Source organism: Boleophthalmus pectinirostris, unplaced genomic scaffold (assembly GCF_026225935.1).
Source record: "Boleophthalmus pectinirostris isolate CB_2022bp ecotype Guang Dong unplaced genomic scaffold, ASM2622593v1 HiC_scaffold_3, whole genome shotgun sequence".
Taxonomy (NCBI): Eukaryota; Metazoa; Chordata; class Actinopteri; order Gobiiformes; family Gobiidae; genus Boleophthalmus; species Boleophthalmus pectinirostris.
In genome coordinates this window covers 16,612,130-16,627,471 of record NW_026571299.1, presented here as the reverse complement: position 1 = coordinate 16,627,471, position 15,342 = coordinate 16,612,130, and positions in this window count along the sequence as shown.

Genomic DNA, 15,342 nt, shown 5'->3' with positions numbered 1-15,342 from the left:
TTACTGTTTCAGTGAGTGGTAATTGAATTACAGTTACTTTGTTGAAATAAATAGATTACATGGCGGTATTTTCCTGTTTTCAAATTTTGGGCTAAACCAGGTCTAAACCAGGACTTAACCAGGACTAAACCAGGAATAAACCAGGACTAAAACAAGGACTAAAACAAGGACTAACCCAGGTCTAAACCAGGGACTAAACCAGGACTAAAATAAGGACTAAAACCAGGTCTAAACCAGAACTAAACCAGGACTAAACCAGGAATAAAAAAGGACTAAAACAAGGACTAAAACAAGGACTAAACCAGGACTAAACCAGGACTAAAATAAGGACTAAAACCAGGTCTAAACCAGAACTAAACCAGGACTAAACCAGGAATAAAAAAGGACTAAAACAAGGACTAAAACAAGGACTAAACCAGGACTAAACCAGGACTAAACCAGGACTAAAACAAGGACAAAACCCAGGTCTAAACCAGGGACTAAACCAGGACTAAAATAAGGATTAAAACCAGGTCTAAACCAGAACTAAACCAGGAATAAAAAAGGACTAAAACAAGGACTAAAACAAGGACTAAACCAGGGACTAAACCAGGACTAAACCAGGACTAAACCAGGTCTAAACCAGGACTAAACCAGGACTAAACCAGGTCTAAACCAGGACTAAACCAGGAATAAACCAGGACTAAAACAAGGACTAAACCAGGACTAAACCAGGTCTAAACCAGGATTAAACCAGGACTAAAACAAGGACTAAAACCAGGTCTAAACCAGGGACTAAACCAGGTCTAAACCAGGTCTAAACCAGGACTAAAACAAGGACTAAAACCAGGTCTAAACCAGGATTAAACCAGGACTAAAACAAGGACTAAAACCAGGTCTAAACCAGGGACTAAACCAGGTCTAAACCAGGTCTAAACCAGGACTAAAACAAGGACTAAAACCAGGTCTAAACCAGGACTAAAACCAGGTCTAACCCAGGACTAAACCAGTTCTAAACCAGGTCTAACCCAAGACTAAACCAGGACTAAAACCAGGTCTAACCCAGAACTAAACCAGTTCTAAACCAGGTCTAACCCAGGACTAAACCAGGGCCAATTTGAAGAGAACAAACAAGAATTTTCAGGATGTGGTTGTTACATCCATGTAGTTTTAAAAAGCATGACAATATCAAGTAATCCAAAGTATTCAGATTACGTTCCTCACTTTAAGTAATTTAATGGATTACGTTACAAACTACATTTTGGGGTATGTAACCTGTAATCTCTAGGGGAATACATTTTAAAAGTAACCTTCCCAACACTGTCTACTTGGTACTTCTTCTAAACTGCATTCCCTTCTGAAGATACAAAATGATATTATGTAATCTATTTGGAAATTGGGCTTGATATGAAATAAGTCGAGTGATTTAAAACCGGTTCAAAAATAGGTGAAGTGTTGCCATGGGAGCGGTGGATTGGCAGCTATACTGTACCAGCGTTCTTTCTTTCTTTCTTTTTCAATAACAGTCGACATAAAACATCTCAAGTGCTGTTCAGAGCTGGTTACATAAACTGGAGGCTTGCTTCGTCGCCTGAGTTAAAAAAGAAGGTAGTTCAGTTTTTTGTAAGAAGGTTGTGAGTTTGATTCTTGCAGGGCTGTAGTTTAGTGACGGGACTTTTGACTCTTCTGTGGATCCAAAGACTAGTAGTAGTAGTAGTTGTTGTTGCAGTAGTTGTAGTAATAGTAGTGGTAGTAGTAGAAGTAGTTGTTGTAGTAGTAGTAGTTGTAGTAATTGTTGTAGTAAATGTAGTAGTAGTAGTAGTAGTAGTAGTAGTAGTTGTAGTGTAGTAGTAGTAGTAGTAGTAGTAGTAGTTGTAACAGTAGTAGTACTAATAGTAATACTGGTAGTTGTAGTTGCTGTAGCTGTAGTTGTAGTAGTAGTAGTAGTAGTAGTAGTAGTAGTAGTAGTAGTTAGTAGTAGTTTAGTTGTTGTAGTAGTTAGTAGTAGTAGTGTTGTTGTAGTAGTTTAGTAATAGTAGTAGTAGTAGTAGAAGTAGTTTGTTGTAGTAGTAGTTGTTGTAGTATTGTTGTAGTAGTAATGTAGTAGTAGTAGTAGTAGTAGTAGTAGTAGTAGTAGTAGTAGTGTAGTTGTAATAGTTATAGTAGTAGTACTAGTAGTTGTTGTTGTAGTATTAGTAGTAGTAGTAGTAGTTGTTGTAGTAGTTGTAGTATAGTAGTAGTAGTAGTAGTAGTAGTAGTTAGTAGTAGTAGTAGTAGTTGTAGTGTTGTGTAGTAGTATAGTAGTAGTTGTACAGTAGTAGTAATAGTAATACTGGTAGTTGTAGTTGCTGTAGCTGTAGTTGTAATAGTTATAGAAGTAGTAGTAGTAGTTGTAGTTGTTGTTGTTGTAGTATTAGTAGTAGTAGTAGTAGTTGTTGTTGTAGTAGTTGTAGTAATAGTAGTAGTAGTAGTAGAAGTAGTTGTAGTAGTAGTAGTAGTTGTAGTAATTGTTGTAGTAAATGTAGTAGTAGTAGTAGTAGTAGTAGTAGTAGTAGTAGTAGTAGTAGTATTAGTAATAGTAGTTGTCGTAGTTGTAGTAATAGTAGTAGTAGTAGTAGAAGTAGTTGTTATAGAAGTAGTAGTTGTAGTAATAGTAGTAGTAGAAGTAGTTGTTATAGAAGTAGTAGTTGTAGTAATTGTTGTAGTAAATGTAGTAGTAGTAGTAGTAGTTGTAGTTGTAGTAGTAGTAGTAGTAGTTGTAATAGTAGTAGTAGTAATAGTAATACTGGTAGTTGTAGTTGCTGTAGCTGTAGTTGTAGTTGTAATAGTTATAGTAGTAGTAGTAGTTGTTGTAGTATTAGTAGTTGTAGTAGTTGTTGTAATAGTAGTAGTAGTAATAGTAATACTGGTAGTTGTAGTTGCTGTAGCTGTAGTTGTAATAGTTATAGTAGTAGTAGTAGTAGTAGTTGTTGTAGTATTAGTAGTTGTTGTAGTAGTAGTAGTTGTGGTTGTCAGAGTACTACTACTACTACTACTATAGTAGTAGTAGTTGTTGTAATAGTAGTAGTAGTAATAGTAATACTGGTAGTTGTAGTTGCTGTAGCTGTAGTTGTAATAGTTATAGTAGTAGTAGTAGTAGTTGTAGTAGTAGTAGTAGTTGTGGTTGTTGTAGTTGTAGTAGTAGTAGTTATAGTTGTAGAAGTAGTAATAGTAGTAGTTGTAGTAACAGTATTAGTAATAGTAGTAGTAGTCATAGTAGTAGTTGCTGTTGTAGTAATACTTGTTGTTGAAGTCGTTGTAGTAGTAGTAGTAGCTGTAGTATAAGTATAAGTAGTATGTGCAGCACATTTAAAAGAGGCAAATCTTCCTAAAGTGCTGAACAACATTTACAGTGAAATAAAACAAACAATAAGCAAATCAAACAGAATTATAATAATAGAAATACTAATAACAGGGAGTGCTCAGGTGTCTCTTCCTAACTCTGGGATATCTCGCTCTGGGTTTTATATTTATTTATATATTTTTTTTTTATATGACAGAAGTCAGTGTGAGAATTCATTTTATGTAAAAACTATTCAAAGAGAGAAATAACCATAGTTCAGATTTGTTTACCGTGGTTCACTTTGAGAGGGGGAATTGAAATTATGCCTCATCTAAATAAAAAGTTGCATTACAATAATAATTATGGTGTCAGATATGTTTTTGTACACTTCTGTGCTGATTCTTGAGTTGGTGCAGCATTATTCAGTATAAAAAAAAACCCCAAAAACATATAATTAAGAAAAAAAAAAAAAAAAAAAGATTTGGAAGGCTTAGGGTTAAAGGTGCATTGTGTAACCTGTTTGTTTCCATGGAGATGTTAATACGTTGGTTTAAATTCTTCACATTTGAGAGAGAAAGAGAGGGAGACAGTGTGGTACTAAACCAGGGGTCTCCAACCTTTTTTTTTTTTTGTTCCTACGGTGAGCTTCTTTTACAAAACGAAAATGCCAGGGAGCTTCTCATTTTAGCGGTCGCAAGAAATGGAGTAATTATACGAGCCGCAGCCTTAGAGAGGAACAGTTAGAGGCCTATAAAACACACACCATTATCAGTTTATTAGTGCAGAAAGTAAAGTTAGGCATGAACATGAAACATTTACAATTTGAATAGCCATTCTAATCATCAAATTTGAGTTATTCAGCACAAAACTTATAATTTAGATATTCTTTGGCGAGCTACTTGGAAGGAGGTGGAGAGCTACTGGTGGCTCCCGAGCTACAGGTTAGAGACCCCTGTACCTGTAATTTGGCTTGCAAGTCTCAATGGAGATTCGTAAGATTATGGTCATACTGTGGAACATTCTGTACACATCTCCATGAAGCCAAGCAGGTGCCGGACCCTCCAGTTCCCTTGTTTGTTTGTTTTTTTGTGATCCTTGCAGATCATTGGTCTATCATTTACAAAAACAAATAAAGTTTTCCCCTCATAAGTAGCCACCCACCTGAACTCGGGTTCTTGTAGTAGTAGTAGTAGTAGTAGTAGTAGTAGTAGTTGTTGTTGTTGTTGTAGTGGTAGTTGTAGTTGTAGCAGTTGTAGTTGTAATAGCTGTAGTAGATGTAGCAGTAGTAGTAGTAGTAGTTGTTGTTGTAGTTGTAGTAGTAGTAATAGTAGTAGTTGTTGTAGTAGCTGTAGTAGTTGTAGTAGTAGTAGTAGTTGTTGTTATAGTAGTAGCTGTAGTAGTAGTTGTTGTAGTAGTAGTAGTAGTAGTTGTTGTTGTAGTTGTAGTAGTAGTAGTAGTTGTTGTAGTAGCTGTAGTAGTTGTAGTAGTAGTAGTAGTTGTTGTAGTAGTAGCTGTAGTAGTTGTTGTAGTAGTAGTAGTAGTTGTTATAGTAGTAGCTGTAGTAGTTGTTGTTGTAGTTGTAGTAGTAGTAGTTGCAGTAGTTGTAGTTTTTGTAGTTGTAGTAGTAGTTGTAGTTCTAGTAGTAGTAATAGTTGTAGTAGTAGATGTTGTAATAGTAGTAGTAGTTGTTGTTGCTGTCGTTGTTGTTGTAGTAGTAGTAGTAGTTTTTGTAGTAGTAGTAGTTGTAGTAGTAGTTGTTGTTGTAGTTGTAGCTGTAGTAGTAGTTGTTGTTGTTGTAGTAGCTGTAGTAGTTGTTGTTGTTTGTAGTTGTAGTAGTTGTAGTAGTAGTTGTAGTTCTAGTAGTAGTAATAGTTGTAGTAGTAGATGTTGTAATAGTAGTAGTAGTAAGTAGTTGTTGTTGTCGTTGTAGTAGTAGTAGTAGTAGTAGTAGTAGTTGTTGTTGTAGTAGTAGCTGTAGTAGTAGTTGTTGTAGTTGTAGTAGTAGTAGTTGTTGTTGTAGTAGTAGCTGTAGTAGTAGTTGTTGTAGTTGTAGTAGTAGTAGTTGATGTAGTAGTATTAGTAGTAGTGGTAGTAGCATTAACATTTGAGAGAAGATTGAAATATGAACTGATAAACTAATAAATAGTAACAAGAAACAAGAAGTAAACTGGAAAAAAAAAAAAAAAAACAATACCTAGATAAGTTAAAATGACTTAAATTTAGAGCATTTGACTTTATTTGAGTCAATTCAACTTGACAAGTAAAATGATCTACCAATGGAAGAAGTGTGTTTTTCTTTATTCAAGTAACATTGGAATTTGTTTCTTATTTTAAGTGCAGAAAGTTGTTGTTAAAACAAATTAAGTTTTCTTCTTTTTTTATTTTTTTCCTCATAAGTAGCCACCCACCTGAACTCGGGCAGATTCAAAGGTTACCAGTCTCTTCTTCATACACTATTAAACAAGTGTGTATTCTGGATCCCAGGCAAGATACGTCTTTGAATAAACTTGACCTTCTCTTTCAAAAAAAAACAAATACAAATACTTATTTTCTTACTTTCTTTTACAAACTATATCATCGGGGACTTAATACGCACCTCAGTAAATGCAATTGGCTTACTAAACACATCTACTTGAGAAATTACATTCATTCTTGCTTGCACCGATACTCGCTCTACCTGCGGCCCGGTGCCAAATCAACAGTGCACGTCCTCAAGTCACCTCATCGCCCCAGCACTGTAAATAGCCATTAGACTTGTGATTACTCAGGGCTAAACTCCCAATATCAAACTATACGCAGACGGATGGCAATGGCTTCTAGGGTTTGGAGACAGCCCACCAGAATCAACTTCCAATGGGCCAGTCTCGGAAAGATAACGCAATTCAATTTTCGACTCCTGATTGAATGTTTGAGAACTTGACTGAGTAAATAGCATTGAGCGCGGTGGCAGGTATATGGCCCATTCATTCATATTCAAGTAGGTATGCAGAAAGTACCATCAGATATTGTGATTTGCTTGCTGATTTGATTGGTTTTAGCTCTTCAGCGTATACGCGTGTTTGTCCGTTTGAAACAGGAATGATAACGACGCATGTTTCTAAATGTAAAAGCCCAGATTTTTTTTTTTTTTCCAAATAAATTGTTAAAATGGTTCTTAACTTAATCTTAAAGCGCTTTACATCAAAGAACCTCTCACCCATTTACACAGATATTCATTTATACACCAGTGTACGCAGACACTGTAGGGTAGCGAGACGGGTTAAGTGTCTTGCCCAAGGACAACCAATGTTTATGTCAAGAGCAGGAATCAAACCAGAGGATTAAAATATGTGTATCATTTGTTCATTCGTTTTTCAATATAAAATCAAAAATAAGAAAATGAAAAAAAGAACTATTTTCTTCATTATTTGTCTTCAAAGCCAAAATAAAAACAAAAAAACAGATAAGGATTGGGGGGATTTGTTTTTTCAGTTTTCGATGTTGTGTTTAAAAATTAATAATGGAAAAATCAGATAACGATGACTTAAACTGCGAGGCCGGACTTTTTGCACCGCAAAACTGATTGAACCAGGACTGAAAGAGGACTAAACCAGGACTAAATCATTTTCAGTCCTGGTCTGGTCCCAGTCTGGTCCCGGACCTGGTTTAGTCCTGGTTCAGTCTGTATGCGGCTCAACAATTCGGCATTACAATTGAAGTCAAAAGGCCATTATCCGTTTTTTTCTCCATTATTTATTTAAACACAAAATCAAAAACTGAAAAAAACTATTTTGGTTTTGGAGACAAATAATGAAGAAAACAGTTATTTTTTTGTTTTCTTATTTTTGTTTATATATTGAAAAATGAATGAACGAATGATACACGGATTGATGTACTGAGTTACTACATCCTGCATGCACACTGGAGGACACAACGACGTCACACGTAGCGAGCATGCTCAGTGTTTACTGAAGTAGCCTAAACATGGACACTAGCATTGAGCCCCTGGAGATTTTAAAGCTGCTGTCGTAACGAAGCCAGAACATGTACAGCTTATTTGTTTTAAGGAGGAGATTGAGAAGGAAAATGGCATTTTGTGGAGCAGTGGTAGCAACATCCAAAGAAAGCCCTATGGCTCAATGCTGGGCTTGTCTTCCAAAATACAGTTCAGTTATTCGTAAAATGGATAGGTTACACATCTATGGCTGCACTGTTTGTTTGAGTCTTTAGCCTCCTTGAATTTGGCTCTTTATTTTTTGTTAATATTGGAGCCAGGACCGCCTGTAGGCGCGCTCGGCTATTTCTTTGGCAGTCATTTCAAAAAACGCCCGGTTCAGATAAGACCCCTCCAATTTGGCCTGAATACAGCGATCCCCCCAAATATGAATAAACTTGCTAACCTCACTTTCCCTCCATTAACTAGACTCTGTGCCTTCAGAGCCTGAAAATTCTCTTTCATTGTTCTCCGCCTTGTTGTGGCTTCCTTCCAGTTTCCGCCTACTTCAGCGCAGAATCGTGACGTTTGTCGTTTGTTGACGTGTAGGTGGGATGAATGTGACCTGACCGTTCAGACTGAAGGCACATGTCAAAAGATCAGATATGTATCGGTTTTAGGAGCACATATCCAAGGGCGAAAAAATTCAGGCTGCAGTCTGAACGTAGCCTAAAAGCTGTGAAAAGTGCATATAAACTCCAAACCATGGTGAATAATTGGGGTGACAGTAGGTCAAGTGGTAGAGCGTTTCACTGATTCGAAAGTTGGTGGTTCATCCAGTGACCCACGGGTGTGATTCCAGCTCCCACAGATGAATGCTGTTGTTGTGTTTTTGGGTAAGACCTTTAACCCACTTCACTCCCAGTGTCTGCGTACATGAATTCACGTGGATGAATGTGCGTGTGAGTGTGTAAGTGGTTCCTTGATGTAAAGTGCTTTGAGTGCCTTGAAAATGGAAAAGTGCTGGATAAAAATGTGACCATTTACCGCTTATTTATGATGCTCAGAATACATAAGGTAAGAGACTGGCAACCTTGGATCACCTCAAACCATAAAAAATAAAAAATTAATTAAATAAATAAATAGAAAATAGTTTTGCCAATACACTTAAACCAACATGCACAATATTGCAGCCAAACCTGTCAAAAGATCATCCCCCAAAATCCTTGAAAGTTTTTGTTTCTTCCATTTTATTTGCTGAAAAAGGCTCCCCAGTGCGGTATAGATCCTTGAGTCAAGACTGTGTTCTGTAATGATTGAAGCACATGGTCGAACAGGCAGTGAAGTCTGAAAGGGCCCCACAATACATCTATCATGCAGCCATACATCCCTCTGCACTGGAGAAGAGGCACCAGCCCCCCTCCAAACAATGGTTCCATTTAAGTGGTCGATGGATTGCAGTTCAGGGCTGGCCACTTACAGAAACAAGTTTTTTTCTTTTTTTTTTTTTTTTTTTTGAAAAAGAATGATGAGAAAAAAATGGTCAAGGAAAAGAGAAGCGTCAATATATGTTTCTGCATGGCTAAGATTGAAAAAAAAAAAAAAAAAAAAAAGCATTGATGATTCTATATACATACTCTCTGCTTCTATAAGACCTTAAGAGAGAAGAAGTTTTGCATGGATGTTCCACAATATGTAATTCAAAGGCTCCAAATTACAGTATATTCTGGTCTACAGTATGTTATAATGTTATTTCCTCATCACAAACATACCTGGAGTTGTGTTTTGTTTCATTCACACACATTTAACACACAAATCCTCCATATTTAGGCTGAGTTCTTCTCTCAAACGCAAAACACCCTCTGTCAGCTTGAAAACTACCACTTCATGGAATCACAGTGTGGAACAGAGCATTTTGAGCTTTGGAGATGTACATAGACATATAATAAAGGGTTACTCAGACATGCATGAATGAAACAAAACACAATTCCAAATATGTTTTTGATGAGGTGACAGCATTCGAACATGGCTTAAAGCTCACAAGAGTGAGAGAGTTTTAAGTAATAGAGGACCTTTAACTTATCTATTGTGCATTTATTCAGTTACCAGTGTTTTTGTGTCTCAATACTTAGTAACAATCCAAGTAAAGTATTAACATCTTCATGGAGGCTAGCAGATGTAGGACCATGTTCCAGAAAAGTTACATACAGCACCTTTAACATTTAAGAGAACACCAAAATAGGAATCAAATTCAGAACATTTTTGTAGAAAAATATGTTTTTGTCTTGAACTAGTACAGCAAAATAAGTCAGCTGTGTACTGACTATGCCTGAGTAGAAACTATTTTATTTGTGTTTTTTAATAATCAGGAAGTGCATGTCAGCATGCTGGTTGTTGTCAGCATTACAGTGATGACAAAGTCCACTCCGGCCTTTGATAGTTGTCCAAAGTGCTTAACTCCTCTTGGTGAATAATTAGGATGCTCAGAATGAATAAGGAAAGATGTTCAGAATGCACAAGGAAAGTTGAGACGTGAGAAGTTTGGACCACTGCAAATGAGCTACTTCTGTTTTTCACATTTTTAATCAGGTACTGCCCTATTATTATTATTATTTTTTTTTACAATCACTTACAGTATATCAATTCAGTTGTTTCTCCTGAAGAAAACTGAGCATAAATTTGTATCAAAATCAGTATGTTTGAAGCTTTATTAGATCTCAATCTCTGTGAAACACAGATTTTTTTCATGTGATACTTTAACTTTATTTATTTTTTATTTTTTTTTGCTCTGGTATCTGTTATATCTTTTACTTTAAGGTGCATTGTTTAACTTTATTGGTGGAAGGTCTGTCAATTTTTTTCTCCACGGAGATGTTATTGCTTTGTCTGTAATGTTTTGCAATATGGCATTAAACCTTCTATCATCATGTAGACCAAACCAGTCCAAGTTATGGGTCAGATCTGTGAAAAGGGGACCCACTCACTATCAGAATGCCTGTTTTTAAGATATGTTTGAGCAATAAAACCACCTGCAATTGAATAAATGTAAGGTAGAGATGTTTAATGTCATACTGTGGAACATTCCAGGCGGAGCAATGACATATCCGTAAAAACAAGCAAGTGACAGAAAAAGTTACACAATTCACCTTTAAGTAAAGAAATTGAGTACTTCTTCCACCACTGCATATCTGTCTCCTAAAAGTGAAATCCATCAATCGGTCAAAGTGTTGTGTAACTTTTGTATTGAGGGAGACACGGAGCCACTGAGGACAGGCTGCTCTCGGTGGTATCAAGTAAGTGGCCAGAACACAGGGCTGGAGGTAACAAGTACATTCTCTCATTAAGAGCGTAGACTCGTCTGAAAGGCTAGTTAGCTCAAGGACGCCACACAAGGTCGCGCCAGGCTGCCTCGGAGAAGTATAGTGAAGTAGAAGAGACACAGGAAGATGAGGCGAAGAGATGTGTTGTGCAATGGTGTTACTTGAGTCGATTTCAGACACTGCGTCTTTTGAATAATGGTGATTTTCAGATTCATAAATGTGATACTTCCAGATAGCGGACAAAAGATAGAGATTTTATTTGATTTTATTTGTAGAAAGGCTTTAATAAGATCCATGAAACACACAATCGCATCAATCAGCAACACTACCACCACCAATATATGATATAAAAGAGGAAGAAGAAAAGAAAAGTGTTCTTTACCATGAAATATCCAAAAGGTAAATTCACAAATGTTGAACCTGATCATTTCTATCTGTGACTATACACTGACCCAAGAACTCACTGTATTACAACACAAAACTGCATTTGAGCATTTGTGATTGTTTTGCTGAGCCCATCTGTGTTAAATGATTGCACTTTAAACTCAAATAAGTTACCAGAACTCAAAAAAATTGAGGCAAGTTGACAAACTTAAAAGTCACAATCTTCCAGAACCTAAAAGATTGGATGGTTTGCTACTTGTACTTTTGATAACAGTTTCAAACCACTGGAACCATAAGTTCATTTTTTTGGTGAAGCACTTTGTACTTTAGCATGTACTATATAAATTAAGTTTATTTTGAAATCATCTCTATTTGAAACAATAGAAATAACGGGACTTTATCATAGTTGTACCTCATTTATGTTTTTAAGTTATGCTCACTTATACCCAAAACCACACCCTTAATCAAAAAATATTAGTTAAAATAACTCAAAAAAAGAACATGTTACAGCAACTTGGCATAATTAAGTTAGTAGGACTATTTCTAAAACTTTGACTATACACAACTTAATCTATTGAATTACTTTGTGTTATAATGTAATCTGTAATCCAGCATTTACTGATGAGAACAACTTTTCAAAACTACATAATAATGCCAATATTTTTATACTGATTACCCCTTAAAGTGCATATGAGAGGGTTTGAAATATGTTTTTCTTTGGAGGAAAAGTGGCTGTAGTAAATGCTTAGTATCGTTGCAGTTTGTGGGAGGAAAAATTAAAACAAAAAAAGTTGAGAAGTACAAAAAAGGGTAAAGAGTCACCAAAGAAGACACCAAACATTTCATCCAAACTTCAGCAAAATAAAGGTTATCATAATTTTTGTCATAGTTATTAAACTTTGCCATGAGAAAACCTACATAAAAAAAGAAGAAGAAGGTTCCGTTTTAAACCAGACAATTTTTTTTTTACTCTTGTAGAAACTTTTCAGATAACGTAAATCACTGAGATAAAGATTAGTTCTATCCATTCATACATTTATTTAAACTTTTTTTTTCACAATTCCATAAAAGATTACGTCAAATTTAGTGATCGAAAATGGACACATTTTCATAGTAACTCTTGTATCTGTTGTAAATAAGAAATTGGAGTAGCTATAAACCTCCCACGATAACATGTGGAGGTCAAACAAGTAATAGTAGTGGGTGTAATATTAGTTCCAAGAGCATTTTCTGCTTGGTGATTATGTTGCTACAAAAGACTGGAAACTTATTCACAAGAGTACATAAATGTGAATTCAACCTGGAGAGACTCACACACAAAAGGAGAATATTAATTTTATTGACAGAGGTATCTTTGGCCCTCAGACCCCAGCAGAAGACATTGTGATGAAGGGAATGGCTGATGTAAAAATGATGTACAAAACTCTTAATATACTATGTTCTGATCTATGTTAGAATGTTGTTTCCTCACCAAAACCATCCCCGGAGTTGTGTTTTGTTTCATTCACATATGTTTAACACACAAACCCTGCTTCTCTCAAACGGAAAACACTCTGTTCTATCTTTTGATGTCATGTGGTAGTACAGGAAGTGCTTCGCAGTGTTTTTAAACTCCATCCATCTTCACTAGAATCGTTTGGATGGTTTCAGCCCTGGAACTGCCAATCCTGAGCAGAAGGTAAACGGTTGCTTTTATCTTGAAAACTACCACTACATGACATCACAAGGTGGAACAGAGCATTGTCAGGTCTTTAATTAAAAGGAATGCAGGTCCAACATGAAAAACCCAGAAAACAGACACAAGGCTCAACTCAGCTTGAAAACTTTTATTGAATTTGTTCAGCTTCTTCAGCAGCAGCATTAGCAGTAGTAGCAGTAGTAGTAGAAGTAGTAGCAGTAGCAGTAGCAGTGGCAAGTAGTAAACAAATATGCATAATAATGAAATAAAATTTACATTTCACATTTTCATTATAATTGAGCCTTCTGGTGCATCACATACGTCACAACCAAAAAGCAACGATTAGTTAAATTAAAAAGTACCCGCCTACTGTCAAGCGAACAAACCCTAATCCTGCGAGGTCAGACAGTTTCCACGAAGTGAAACCGGCTGATGAATCAGGTTAGTATTTTACACCGTTTACCATAAATCTGGATTATATTTTAAACAATCAAATGCCAATTAGATTCAATTATTCAATTTAGCTTTTAACATTTTAATAACTTAAATTGAATGTATTTATTAATCTACTGTTAACTTACATTTGGAGATTTCATAAAATAAATCTGACAATTTAATTTAAATCTATGTCAGGCTTTTAATTGTACTACTTAAATTAAACAGAACATGAACTTTGGAGATATAGACAGACTAATAATAAAGGATTACTCAAACATGTGTGAATGAAACAAAACACAACTTAAGGTATGTTTTGGATGACGTAACAACATTATAACCTGGCTAAAAACTCACAAGTCAATTTTGGGTAATATAAGACATTTAAGATACTAAGTCTAAATCATTTTTTTTTTCTGTAAATACAAATATGACTTTAGAACAGCAATTAAAATAGTAAAAGTTGTAAAGTAGTACTACATTGTTTTGGACCAAGAGCACATATTTCAAACTCTCCCCGTTTCCTAACCTTACATCTGTCCGTGAAGGATCACTAGCCTGTGTTTTTGTTATCTGGCTCTTCTTTCCGTGTTATCTATTAAGAGGATTTCGCTGACTGCCGCTTAGGTCCGCCACTGCTCCCCTCTGTACCACTGGGGCTGCATGTGCGGGCGGCTAACTCAATGGGAAATCAATAACGTCGATGAGCTACGCATTAGGAAGGCCAAGTGCTTTTAACAGCCCCATTGTCATGCCTCCATTTTTGTAAAGCAGCTCCGGGGCCCATTCTTCTCCTCCTCTCTTCAATTTTCAGACGAAGATGGACAGCTCAGACTCGGAGAGGAGAGAAACAAAAGAAGCAGAGGACTCGCGCGATCAAATGAGAGGGAAATTCTTTACAGCCGTCGTTCCACAATCTTTCACCCAAGCGTTCAAAATGTGATCCGTTTTTCTGCACCACCGAAGCTCAAATGGAAGCGGACTTGTTTTTTTTGTCGGTTCTGAACGCTCTGCCCTTCACCGCTGAGGTCGGTCTTTATAAAGAAGGTCCCCCAACAATTACACTGTACGAAAAGTGAACTTCTTATCTTCTAACAAGGTGTCCTCTGAGTGCTGCAAACCTCAAGTCTCACATTTTTAAGGAGCGAGCAGTGAGGCAAGAGAAACAAAGGGCTTAAAAGCTTTGCCGAGATAAACACGTCTAGGTGGGCATGAGTTTGAGAAAATGGTCTGTTAAATGAATTGTATGTTGTAACACTAAGAGTTGCTGTAAAAAAAACGAGATATTTTTAAACAGTTGGCAAAACATCAAACAGAATTTGTACAATGAAATGTAATTAGTAAGATGAAGAGTTGAACTACTTTTTTTCTGAGGTTGTGGAAATTGGGGTATGTGGAGGAAAACCTTTAAAGGTGCATTGTGTACCTTTTTGGTTCGAGGTCCATCACCTTTTTAGTCAGGCTGGCGCCACCTAGTGCCTCCGCTCAATTTCATTTCTCTCCAGAGACTAGGTCAGGAATCGGAATACACTAGACGGTTTGCAAGAACCTCGGAAGTGTGAGTTCAGGCACCAGCCAATCAGCAAAGAGACATATATTCTGTGTTGGCAACGATTCCTGAGATCAAGGATTTAAAGCCGGAATAAAGAGAATGTTTGGTGAATTTCATCAAGGGGAAAGATGTTATTGCCCTTCTTCCTATTTGGGAAAATCTTAATATACCGGTTTGCTCTGTTAGTGGTGCATTACGTACGTCATGACCAAATAGCAGCGATTGGTTAAATGAAAAAAGTACCCACCTACCGTCAAGTGAACAAATTCTAACACTGAGAGGTCAGACGGTTTCCACGAAGTGAAGCTGGCTGATGAATCAGGCAATCACCTTCTTGCATGTGTTAAACAGCTCTACCTTACATTTATTAATTTAAAGGTGGTTTTATTGCTCAAAAATACAGAAAAAAAAACAGGCATTCTGACTGTGAGGGGGGCTGCCTTTCCACAAGTCTGACCTGTAACTTGGTCTGGTCTGGTCTCCATGATGATAGAAAGGTTTAATACCATACTGTGAAACATTCCAGACAAAACAATAACATCTCCATGGAGAAAATCTACACAATGCATTTTTAAAAACAAGGGGGGCAGACAGCGGGAGAGAGCAAGAGGAGAGAGGAAGAGCAGAGGGTAGAGAGAGGTGGGGAGAGGAGGAGGATAAGAGAGGAGGAGTGGAGTGAGCGGAAGTATGTGGCGATATGGAGGAGATCACAGAGATAGGTACCAGATTATGGATAGATTTAAAGGTAATAGAATCTTG